This window comes from Anastrepha ludens, chromosome 6, assembly GCF_028408465.1.
Source record: "Anastrepha ludens isolate Willacy chromosome 6, idAnaLude1.1, whole genome shotgun sequence".
In the NCBI taxonomy this organism is placed as follows: Eukaryota; Metazoa; Arthropoda; class Insecta; order Diptera; family Tephritidae; genus Anastrepha; species Anastrepha ludens.
The window spans coordinates 88448092-88460031 of record NC_071502.1 but is presented as its reverse complement, the minus strand read 5'-3'; the positions used below and the strand labels follow the sequence as shown (position 1 = coordinate 88460031).

Here is an 11940-nt window from a genome sequence, read left to right as displayed (position 1 = left end):
TATCTTCACTTTGGGCTGTAAGGGATCTTATCGCTCGAGTATCATCCATTAACGTAAAATATTCTTATAATTTTGCCGATGGCTTGCCGAATATTGTGTTGGGTAGGACGGTTATTGGTCTGAGCGCGCGATGTCCACTTTTCACAAATTCTGCCGCAACTCACTGTCAGTTAATCCAAGCACTCTGACTGAATTATAAAAAATCATTCAAAAATTAGCCCGAGAAAATATTTCTTAAGGGTCTTCTTCTGAATATACGTAAGCTTTTGTGAGCCACTGTATATATTTTTCAAGTGTTCGTATTTAGACAAAATAAATTTTACCACCCTGGCTAGCCAGAAAGGAGTTATATATAAGGTGGCGCAAAATAAATCACCCTATCGGACGATCTATAATTTTTGCAAATGGCATCGTTCGTCACTCATCTTTGACACTCATGAACTAGGCAGCTGCAGTATATAGACAGTAAAGCAATGAAGCGCGTTAAGCTTAAAATAAAGATTTCCATCACTCAAAAATCTGTTTAGTTTTTTTTTCTGATTGTTAATAAAAAAAAATATTTTAAAATAAAATTGAATTAATTTTGCGCCACATACTTATTTTATCTTTGATTTTTGCAAGAAAAAATATGTACATATAATATATAAAAATTCCAAAAATTTCTTATGACGTTAATTTAAACAATACATATAATATATGTATGTATGTATGTATGTGCTATGTATTTATATAGAAAAATGTGCGAACTTTCAATCAATAAAAGTAACTTTATTTTTTTCTAATTTCCAAAAAACACGAAAAAAAAATTTTACTGCGATCCTGCCAGGAGTCGAACCTGGAATCTTCTGATCCGTAGTCAGACGCGTTATCCATTGCGCCACAGGACCATTGAACATTTTGTGTCAAATTACTGTTTTGTACCTTTCCTCATACTACACTAAATATGAAAGTAAAAGAGAATAACAAAACCCAAATATGTATTTATAGCAACCCCTAAAATTATGCACCGCAACAAATATTGCGAAGCAAAGTTGCCGTACTGGCAACTAAACTAAAACTGATGGATTTTGTTATTCATTTTCGATCAAAAAATCCCTACTAAGGCGAAACTATTCAAGATGATATCAGTAGTGCATAAACAAAATCTACCACTATTTAGTTCTTACTTTTGGCTTTCACATTGCCAAAGCAAGCTGATTTATTTTCAGATTGGATGGAAAAATACAAGTTCAAGTTTTTTTTTATAAATGCTAGTGGCTGCAAAAATAAAGTACCTGAAGATATTTCAGTAGAGCACACCGCGGTTATTCGCAAATTCGATGAAGAATTCAATGAGGTACAGTGACATAGTACGAGAGATATACAAGTAATTTGTATAGCTGGATGGAAAACTATTCACAAAATTGCTTACAAGCACAGCTTCAGTAGCAATTTAACAAGTGATGAACCAAGGGCATCATACGGACTAGGAACAATTATCCATTCCCGTTCCGAAGCAGACTTGTCCGTGTTTGAATGATATTTTTTTTCTTTTTTTGGAAATAAATTTTCAAAAAGAAGAAAAAAAACGTGCGGACTTTATATTTCACAATTTTCAAATTGAAATGTAAGCAAACAAACTGTAAATCAACGTCTAATTTTGACAATCCCCAAAGCGAAGCAAATAAAAAACCCAAATCAGTTCTTCTACTTATACCAACTTGAATAGATGCACCTTGATTCGATTTTAGAGCGGCTTGACTGTCAGAGAGAATGTTAATATTAGCACCGCGCAAGCCTCTCCACCTGGAAAATGGAAGTGATTTTTCCCAATGCAATTGCTTTTTTAAAATGTGGTCCGACAATTCCTGCCCCGGCACTACCGTCTTCCATTTTGGACACATCAGTAAACCACACTTGTGCGCCCTGTTTTAAGGATATTTCATTGTTTCCCATCGCTGAGCGGTCACTAATGACCACTTTGAAGTTCTAGTTTCCTTTCCATCTTGTCCTGAACTGTCAGCCACGGAGAATTCTTACATGTCCTGTGCGATTGTCTTCTCTGAGATGGAATAGATTAAGAAGACTTAGGGCTACACTACCTGCCGACCCTTTGGTTACACGATAGAGTGGAATGAGTCCAGTGACCATTGCCAAATACGCTGCGGGGCACGTACGCATTGCTCTCGTTACGCTCAGACAGGCTATTCTGCATACCTTGTTAAGTATTGTCTGAGTCTTTGTTTGGTTCACTTTTGGCCACGATACCAGAGAGGTGATCATTGGCACTATTATTGTCTTATAAAACCATGCCATCATCTTTGGACGCAAACCCCATGTCTTACCGTAAGGCTTTTGGCATATGTACATATATTGCTCTCAAGGTTTTATTTGTGATATGCGTTAAGTGATTTTTCCAAGTCAAGGTTTTATCAAGGATTACTTCCAGATACATATTTCATATCCCCAGATAGAGTTAAGTCGGCGTCCCTAGTTTAAGGGTCCCTAAACTTAATTTCCTACTTCGAGTGAAGGGTGCCAAACATGTTTTGTTCGAATTTATCGAAAGTCCTTTCACCCGACATCAGTTTTGCGTAATGTCGAGAGCTAATTGCATGCGATCAGTTATAGTACAGTTAAATTTGCCTCTAACCGTAATGACTAGATCGTCAACAAAGAGAAGTCCGTATAAATTGTATCAACGTGAGGTCTGTTCTGCAGTAATCATTGAAAATATACAAATTAGTAACAGTAGAGCGACTTGCAACGAAGCCACGCTGACTGGTAGATATTAGGCCTTTGACAGCAAAATATAACTTATCATTCACAGTTATCCTAAAAAGTTTTGAGATAGACGGTAGGTTCGAAATCGGCCTGTAATTCTTAACATCGTTTTTACTTCCATTCTTAAATATATGGGTAACGAATTTCCATTCATCAGCAAAAGAAATTTTCAGTTATCAACAAAGATACCAGAGGACAACGATTTTTTAAATATAATTGTAAGTCATACGAGAGGTCATCCGAGTCAGTTTTCGCCGTAGGCTTGAGCTTCATAATACCATTGACGACATCAGTAACAGATAGGCATAATGACCCAAGATTAAAAAATGAAAAATTATTAGACGGCAAACTAGAATCGAAGTCCATATCGGGTTCAAAATTAGAGCAAAAAAGTCAGCAAATAAATTGGCAGATTCTATACAGAATTGGCATATTTACTATCATATTAAAGGGGTTTTCAATAAGGGCGGGTAGATGTTGAAATGGAATAAAATGGCGTTTGCTGTGTGGCACGTAGCGCCGTCCTGCTGGAACCACATGTCGTCTAGATCTATATGGTTCAATATGGGCCATAAGAAATTGGAAGGGCCACCACGTCTACCGAAAAATGGGCGCAATGCGCGCAACGTTTGCGTTAATGAACACTCATTTTGATAATAAATGATGATTTGGCATAAGCAACTGAATAATAAACAAAAGATTTGACAGATGTCACAAAAACAAAATGGCTGCCACAGGGCGCCAAAATCGACCCGCGCCAATTGAAAAACTCTTTATAAAAAACATTGTTTGGTGCAGGCGAATTACATGTTTGTTAATAATTTGTTAAAATTCACTCGCGATAAATTTTGCCTAATTTTTGTCTTTGGGTTTTGTTTGTCTAGTTTTCTCTTTTATACATTTTTTTTTTTTGGATTTCATGATATTTCGTTTTCGTACTCAACATACTTTGCTCTTCTGAACAAAATTCACGAGGTTTTGTGAGTAATCTGACTCAATTTATATGCAGTTAAGTACTGATGGCGCAATTCATAAATATAGTTCTTTTGTGATAAAATGAACCCGATTACGGTCTTAATCGGCTCTAATTTATTTTTTATTTTTTGATTGAAGTGGATTCTTGTAACCATTTGGTTATTGACGTCTGCTAGAGGATATGATTGATAAGCGATCAAATCCCATTATATTCAGCTGTTAGAAAGTAGTTTATTAGCAATCCGTTTAGGAAGTTTATTTGCTCCAAAATTTTCAGCTGCCCTAAATTTACTAATTTTGTTTTTACAATCACCATTTAATAAATCATATGTATTTCTTATCAATTATTGGGTGAAATTTGGTAGACAAACTTTTTTGCGATGGCAACGCTACAAGGGAGGAAATCGATTAGTGCTACCCAGTCGAACCTGCAATGTGTTTTTATGGATATGCAATGACTACCGTTGATGCTAGAAAATGGATGTCAAAAAATTTAGCTTATTTTATAAAATAAAAATAAAAATTAAATAATTTATAAAAATAATTTAATTAAATTATCTTCTACGCAGCTGAAATTGAATTTTTTTTCGTTTTATAATTTGATTCATTGCTTTTTTAACGCTAATCAGGGCAGCCGATTGAAATGTGTCAAATGGTACAGTACAACTATGAGCCTCCGTGGCGCAATTGGCTAGCGCGTTCGGCTGTTAACCGAAAGGTTGGTGGTTCGAGCCCACCCGGGGGCGCAAATAGATTTTTTGGTGAGTGCTTTTAAACTATACCTATTTAATCTTTTAGTTTTTAAATAACTTAAAATTCTTTGAATGAGTTGTTTTGTATTAAATTCATTGGTGTATTCAATTCGTTTAATAGTACAATTGAATTAAAAAAAATTATTAATTGCGTAAGAGGCAATGAAGTAGGAAATTTGATTCAAAAAGTTCAACAACTGCTTTTGTAATGAAAGTTTTATACACACACACATTTTTAATACTTAAGTTTCAGGCAGATTTGCAATGAGATTTACCATATCAGAAATATTGAGAGGGGAGGGATGGTTCCTAGGATGGTTCCTAAATGCAGTTTAATTAAATATAAAAAAATTTTCTTCATCGATCCTGCCAGGAGTCGAACCTGGAATCTTCTGATCCGTAGTCAGACGCGTTATCCATTGCGCCACAGGACCCGATGTGAAATTTACTCCAAAAATAATTTACAATATTTATTACAATTTAAATATAGTATTTTATTTTATTATTAGAAAATTTATTGTTAATTGATGTCAGAGTAAATACAATAAATAAATAAGAAATTAAAAAACAAAAATGTTATACAAAAAACAGCGATAGCGGTGGTATGAGAAACGTTTATCGATATTACTGGGGAGTGGCTCTTCATTTCTGCGAAAAAGCGATTAAAAAGGGGGGCTGTCTCATAAGGCGTGGTGAAGCATTTGAGCAGTACTCTCTTCAATGGAGAGCGTTGCACCTTCCAGCAAGATTCCGCACCGCAAAAACCACCCAGCAGTGGCTAAACAAAAATATTCCTCGGTTCATAGCCGCAGAAAGGTTGGTCGTCTGGAAGACTAGATCTGAATCCAATGGTCTACAGTTTGTGGTCCGAATTGGAGAACATGGCCTGTTGAAGACCTCTCAGAAATTTGGAGAGTCTCACACGAATCTGGTATTCATTTGAATGCAATGGGTCAATTTGTAATGAAGCTGGAGCAGAAGCGAGTGGCTTACCTGGTGTAAGCAAACAGGTAGTCGGGAATCGAATGCCAACTGCTAAGGTTGCCAAAGTGCTGAAGTCAATAATACACATTTTACAAGCATTGAAAACCGTTTGCATCATAATAGACCCCTGCTTGCGAGTGCTCCTCCTGGTAGGCTAGCACTTTATAATTTAGTGAACCCGTAAACAGAATGCAGCGCAGTGGGTTCAGCAAAGCTCCCTTTCTTTCTATAGCCACCACATAAATTCATTATCAGCTGTCACATATGGGTTGTTCACATCACCCCGGGCTGCACGAACTCGGACTTAAAAGTCGGACTTGAGTATAGGCATGCAATTGCAGCTGCATAACCAGAAAGAAGCACCACTATATTCCCTGTAAGAATACAGACGACAACTTGGTGGCTGGTGTGCAGAAAATGCTTAAGTTATGGAGATCACACTTCTTCAACTTACGAATTGGTAACAGCAGTGAAAGTCACACAAAGACGATGAGACTGCGCTACCTATCGTGGAATTAGTCTTACGAAACATCGCATATAATCTCCTATCGAGCATATTAGGTGTATGAAGGCCTGTAGCCAGAGGTTAATACGAGTCTTAGAGAATACCTTTAAAAAATATGCGACCACACCATCTCTCTAAAGACACTTTCGGCAGCAGGAAAGAGTGTTGCGGTGTCAGAATTTGGATAGCCGCACAAAACTACTACTCCTGTGTAAGATGACGTTGAGTAATATGAGCGCCACTGTCAGAATTGAAAAAGACCTATCCGAGGTAACCTATATCGAACGAGGTTTCAGACAAGAGTATGTCTTCTTTAACCATATGCCGCAAAATATTGCTCGAGCTGCAGACTTCAGTCGCTGCGGCATTCTTTTTTTTTACGCGTGTGCAATTTTGGGCGAGTGGCTCAACCAACCACGCAGTTCGGTCTTTTCTGAAATCGATACAAAATAGGGAAGCGACTTGTTCTATGGGTGAACATAGAGGTTTTACCTGAACATAGAGGTTTTATTGCTCAAATGTGTCATATTTAGTGTCTCTTACAGACAATTTTCTAGGTTCAAAAACACGAAAACGCTTCGAGAAAATTATTTCGTCGAAAATTAGTTTAGGCGCCAAATTTCCTTTACAATTTTTTTTTTAACCAAAGGCGTAAAACGTTTGAGTTTGAAAACCGTGCCAAAATGACACCAGGTTCAGATGCATTTTGAGTTAAAAATATTCTGTAATCCTTCTCACAAATATTCGTGATTGAAAATATTTACCCTGGCGTTCAAAAAGCATGCAAAAGTGTTGAAGTGTCATTAATATGCCACTAAAAGCAGCTGGAGACTATTTTTTTTTTTCAAAAGTAGTAAACAGAAACAATACTAAGTTCATTCTAGATTTCAACACGGGTACCCATGGAATGCCGAAACAAAAAAAAAGAATTATAAAAAAAAACTGGCCAATAGAAAACTAAAATTGTAGCATTTTAGACCCTAAGTGTCTTATCTTCTTGGAAAAAAACTTTGCCGAATGATGGAAAGAGCTTGGCAAACAATCCGTTCCTAATCCTCGCGGGAGACCGGGGTCCTTCGGGGAGTTAAAAGGCGCGTTCGCCGCTTTCTTTTTCTGTTTCAATTAATTTATATATTAAATCTAGTATTTTTTTTTTATTAATTTATATATTAAATCAAGTAACAAATACTGTAGTAGAATTCACTAACATATTAGAATTGTTGTTATCTTTCTCTAACCACAATTTTAACGATTTTGCTTTTTAGTAACACATTTCATAACGATAATCGATAAATTAAAGTCAGCTGTTTGGATAACATGTCGATTATCGCAAGAGGAGAGGAAGTAGTGAGCACTCAAACAGTCCGTCGACTTTCGCTTCACCACTATTCCAGTTAACTGTAGGACTGTTCAATAAAATACAAAATTGTATAACAATAATGGAAAACTGCTGCTATATTTTCCATTTTACAGTTGTTGTTGTTCTTGTTCTTGATTTAGCAGCATAAACATTCCTCGTACATATTCATTTTACAGTCGTACCGCATGATTTTCTCAGATAGCAGGTAAAAAATGCAATGAACGAAAAGATTACGCAAAAATAATACATATCCGCAACAATTCATAAATGCAAATTATCTAAACCGATCATTTCTCTTTGTTACTTAACAACAACAATTTACATTTTGACTCTCCCTATTAGTTTTTAAGCCCATATTTGTTGTGGGAATTATGTATCTTTGGAATTATTAAGGAAGGAACGGATTATTATGTTATAGCATTTTGTGCCTGGTGAAGCGCAGTTGTACCAGATTTTTTAAAATAGAGATAAAAATTCGTTACATTCTTCAATACCCCTACGACTAAGGTGAAAATTCAAACCAGGCGGCCTAAAAAGTGTGTGTTGTTTAAGAACTTTATTTCAATTCAAAGAAAAATTTGTTTTGATTAAAATTCTTCTTCATCTGGAATGGAATTATGCATCAGGTTTTCTTCAGAGCTTGATAACTTAAAATTATAATAAAAAACAGGAACATTATTTGAATGATTTTTTTTTTTTTTTTTTTTTTTTGTTATAGTCCGGTAGATAATTTCATTGCATTTATTTTTTGAATACGATAACCGGCACATGTCCGCCGCGGCTACAAGTTACATAGCCCATTCGATCGGTCCAATTTTTGACTACTCCAACACACTCTACTTCCCAATAAATCTGGCCGTATGCCGTCAATGATGCTTTGAGTATTGAAATAAACCAAATGTCGTCGATGTTTAGCTGTTTAATTTTTGGAAACAAAAATTCAGTCAACATGGCTTGATAGCGCTCGCCATTCACCGTAACGGCAGCTACCTCCTCATTCCGCAATAAATAAGGATTGATGTTGCCGCCAGTGCTCTATGAACCAAGCTAACAGATTTATTTTTTATTTTTATTTTTTTCACAGTAAATTTACACAATTTGGAAAGCGTTGTTCTGGCGGTAAGCGATTCATAGTGACTTACTCAACCTTACTGAACAGAAATTTGACATTTGACAAAAGTTTGCCATTCTCAGCTAGTCATAAATATCAACAGTTCTCATTCAGCTAAAATAATACAAAACGTAAAGTTCCATACGATTTGTCGAGAAATTTTCGTGTGTTTGGATATACACTGATGTACAGGGTGTACCAAATAAGACATACTAATGTTAAGCACAAATAATTTTTTTTATTTTTTGACATATTTATTTTTCTCTTTTTGTAGGTTATAATTGAATTGTTGGAAATTTATTAAGACACCCTACAGTACAACACAGCGCGTTAAAATTATCGAGTTTTTCTATTCTTGTCAACGATCAACTGTTTTAACGCAGCGTAAATATCGCCAACATTTTAATTCCAGATCAGCTCCCACAGCCTGCATGATTAGGAGTTTGGTCGGTTTGATCGTCTTGGACGAGGTGCCCATCGAAATATTCGCACTGAAGACAACGTGGAAACTGTGCGGCAGAGTGTTGCAGATGATCCATCTGTTTCAACTCGCCGTCGTTCCAGCGAATTGGGTATTTCCAGAACGACTTTTTGTAGAATTTTAAAGATGGATCTTAAGATGTACCCATACAAAATTCAAATTGTGAAAGCACTGCTACCGCAAGACCACCAACAACGACTACTATGAACCTGCTGGGTGAAATTTTTGGCGATTTCCAAAAATTTAGATTTCCCTTGGCCACCTCGTTCGCCAGACTTGACTGCGCCCGACTTCTTTTTATGGGAATATTTAAAAGAGAAAGTGTATCTTAATAAACCAGAAACTTTTAGACAGCTGAAGCAAAATATTCGAGACGAAATACTGAGCCTTCAACCAGAAACATTATGTGGTGGAATGGAAAACGCGTTAAAAAGAGCCAATATTTGTATCGAGAAAAACGGGAGACATTTGTCTGATGTAATATTTCATACATAATTTCCGTAAAATATATTCAATGTATAAAAACAATTAACCAAAATAAATAATTATTGCAAAAGTTATTTGTGTTTAACATTAGTAGGTCTTATTTGGCCCACCCTGTAGTTACGTATATACCCTAATGTACTTACATACAGTCGTCGTAATGCAAAATGTCATGTAAAAAAAAAGTTAAAAAAAAAATCATTGATCCATTATACAATTTTTTTTTACAAACTGTTTGATGAATATGGCAACACTACCTACTCCATGATTGCTTCACCTCAGGTAAGAATGAATATGTTGAAATGGTTTGCTATGGTGAATTTTAATACAACAAGGTGGTGGGGTTTTCTTCTGACAAAAGGCAATTTCGTCAATAGAAAATGGTGAAATACCACTTTTGCCACCATTCATTCAACGTCCTCGATAGTATAGTGGTCAGTATCCCCGCCTGTCACGCGGGAGACCGGGGTTCAATTCCCCGTCGGGGAGTATTCTTTGGGAATTTTTTTTTTATTTACTTATTTCTTTCAATAATTTTCTCGAGTGGTTTATACAAGGTGACGTAAAATGAATCACTTAAACGGAAAACTTATAAGTTTTGCAAATGGCTTCCTAAATCAACCATATTTGACACTTGTAAACTAAACAACAGCAGCATACAGACACACAAGCAAATGGAGCGCGTAAAGGTCAAATAACAATGTTCATCACATAAAATATTTTTGCTTTATTCAATAAAAAAATATAATTAAAAAAAAAAAAAATTGGATGATTAATTTTGTGCCACTTTCCACAATGTTTGTTATCCAGGATTACGTTTGTTTTCCACGATTATGTTGAATTGCTTATATTTACTTATATTACTTATATTTTTTACTTAAGTAGGGTTTTTTTTGGTTTTGAAAACGAAATTTTCGTGTACAAAAATTATTAGTGAGCCGAAATTTGTTTACTTAAGGAGTCCCTTTTTTAGGAGTTTTGAGAAAAACATTTTTTTGTTGTTTTGAGAACGCGTAAACAAATTATTCCCGTGTGGAGTTGCCTGATCTCCCATCGGGCGCGTCGCAGGTGGTGGATAGGGAAGCCCTGACATCACACGAGTGGCCTTCCCGTATGGGGTGGGTTCAACACTCGTGTGGTGACTCAAAGTTGGTATAGAATCAGGGTGCCATCCGCGAACCAAACTGGCTAGGGAGGAGTCCCGAAAAAAACCAAAAAGGTAATGGAAAACAATGGATATATTACTCCAGGTGGAATCCACATAAGTGGCAATCCACCCGCTTCGGCGACAGGAGCATGGATTCTGGAGGCCCCAATCATTATCCAAGTCTCTCAGCTCTATGAGCGAGAGCGCATCCTGGAGGAGACGGGGGTTGCTATCGCAATTTCCTCTCCTTCAGAGTCTGAGAAACGTTTCCCTGCTTCGGAGGGCCTGAGTTGTGAGGTCTCTTCGGTGGCTGCACGGCCTCCCAAAGAAGCCGGGAAATCGAAGAGCGTGGCAAGGATGGAGAGAAGAAAGCGGCGGGCAGGGCTCATGCGGGAGAAGTTCTCATGTGGCTCTGCCGGCCCTTCTGCGTCTGTGTCTTCCAAAAGACCTGGGTCAACGGAAGTGACACCCACGGAAGCTACCGAATCCTCGGTGGGCACGGGCGCTCCCAAGTTGTCTCGCTCTCGAGGTAAGCGGAGAAGGACGGTGGCTGAAAGCGGTACACCTCCCTGCCCTGCGGTTGCTGCCAATGGCCGAGCCACGACCTCCCAAGGTACGAGCGCGGTCTTCGCGCCAGTCAATGTGGCGGGAAAAGGTTCTGCTGAGCCGTGTCCCTATCGGCGCCTCGACAAAATGTCCAGTACAGCTGTCTGCCCGGCGAAATCTTCGTCAGCGGAGGATCGGGAGCTGGACCTTCGCCCAAGCACATCCAAGGGTGCGGCCAAGCCATCCTATAGCGAGTAGGCTGCTGGCCCACGACCTGCGGCTGTGATTGGAAAACTGGGGCCTGACCATCATCTTACGGATGCAGAAATTAAATACTGCAAAAGTCAACGTGGTCAATAACGTGCCCCCCCTGGGGACCCCTCGCTTCCCAGTCTACAGCGAGGAGAGTGTACCCCTCAGGAAGGCCATCTGCTGGATTCCGGATCCAGACCTGTCTACGGCGGATGTCCTATCCTGTCTACGTGCCCAAAATCCGGGCATCAACACGAGGCTTTGGCGAGTCCTCTCGTACACCAAGAGCAAAAACCGGGAAGGAAAGGAAGGGGCTGCTCTTGTGGTGCGAGTGGATGAGGCCAGTGTTGATGTCATGGGCTCACGGTACGGGAACCGTCTGAATTTCTTCTTTGGACTGTCAGTTGTCACGTCTTTCCCAAATGATTGGCTCGGACGGTTCCTGTAGCTACCGTCCCTTGACGGTGACGCAGATTAACTTGCAGCATTCCAAAGCCGCTACTGCACTACTAAGTAGAAGGCTTACCCAGTCGTGTAAGAAAGGGTCGCGTAAAAAGTGAGTTGCGGCACATTCTTCAGTT

General features: G+C 38.1%; 4 non-coding genes across 4 annotated transcripts; 2 read left to right on the top strand and 2 right to left on the bottom strand.

The window, feature by feature from the left end:
• Positions 1-814: 814 nt before the first annotated feature.
• Positions 815-887, bottom strand: Trnar-acg (transfer RNA arginine (anticodon ACG)). The gene has a single exon. It is a non-coding gene; the product is annotated as a tRNA-Arg (tRNA).
• A 3523-nt stretch (positions 888-4410) lies between these two features.
• Trnan-guu (transfer RNA asparagine (anticodon GUU)) lies at positions 4411-4484 on the top strand. The gene has a single exon. It is a non-coding gene; the product is annotated as a tRNA-Asn (tRNA).
• A 367-nt stretch (positions 4485-4851) lies between these two features.
• Trnar-acg (transfer RNA arginine (anticodon ACG)) lies at positions 4852-4924 on the bottom strand. The gene has a single exon. It is a non-coding gene; the product is annotated as a tRNA-Arg (tRNA).
• A 4907-nt stretch (positions 4925-9831) lies between these two features.
• Trnad-guc (transfer RNA aspartic acid (anticodon GUC)) lies at positions 9832-9903 on the top strand. Its single transcript has one exon. It is a non-coding gene; the product is annotated as a tRNA-Asp (tRNA).
• The last annotated feature ends 2037 nt before the right edge of the window (positions 9904-11940 follow it).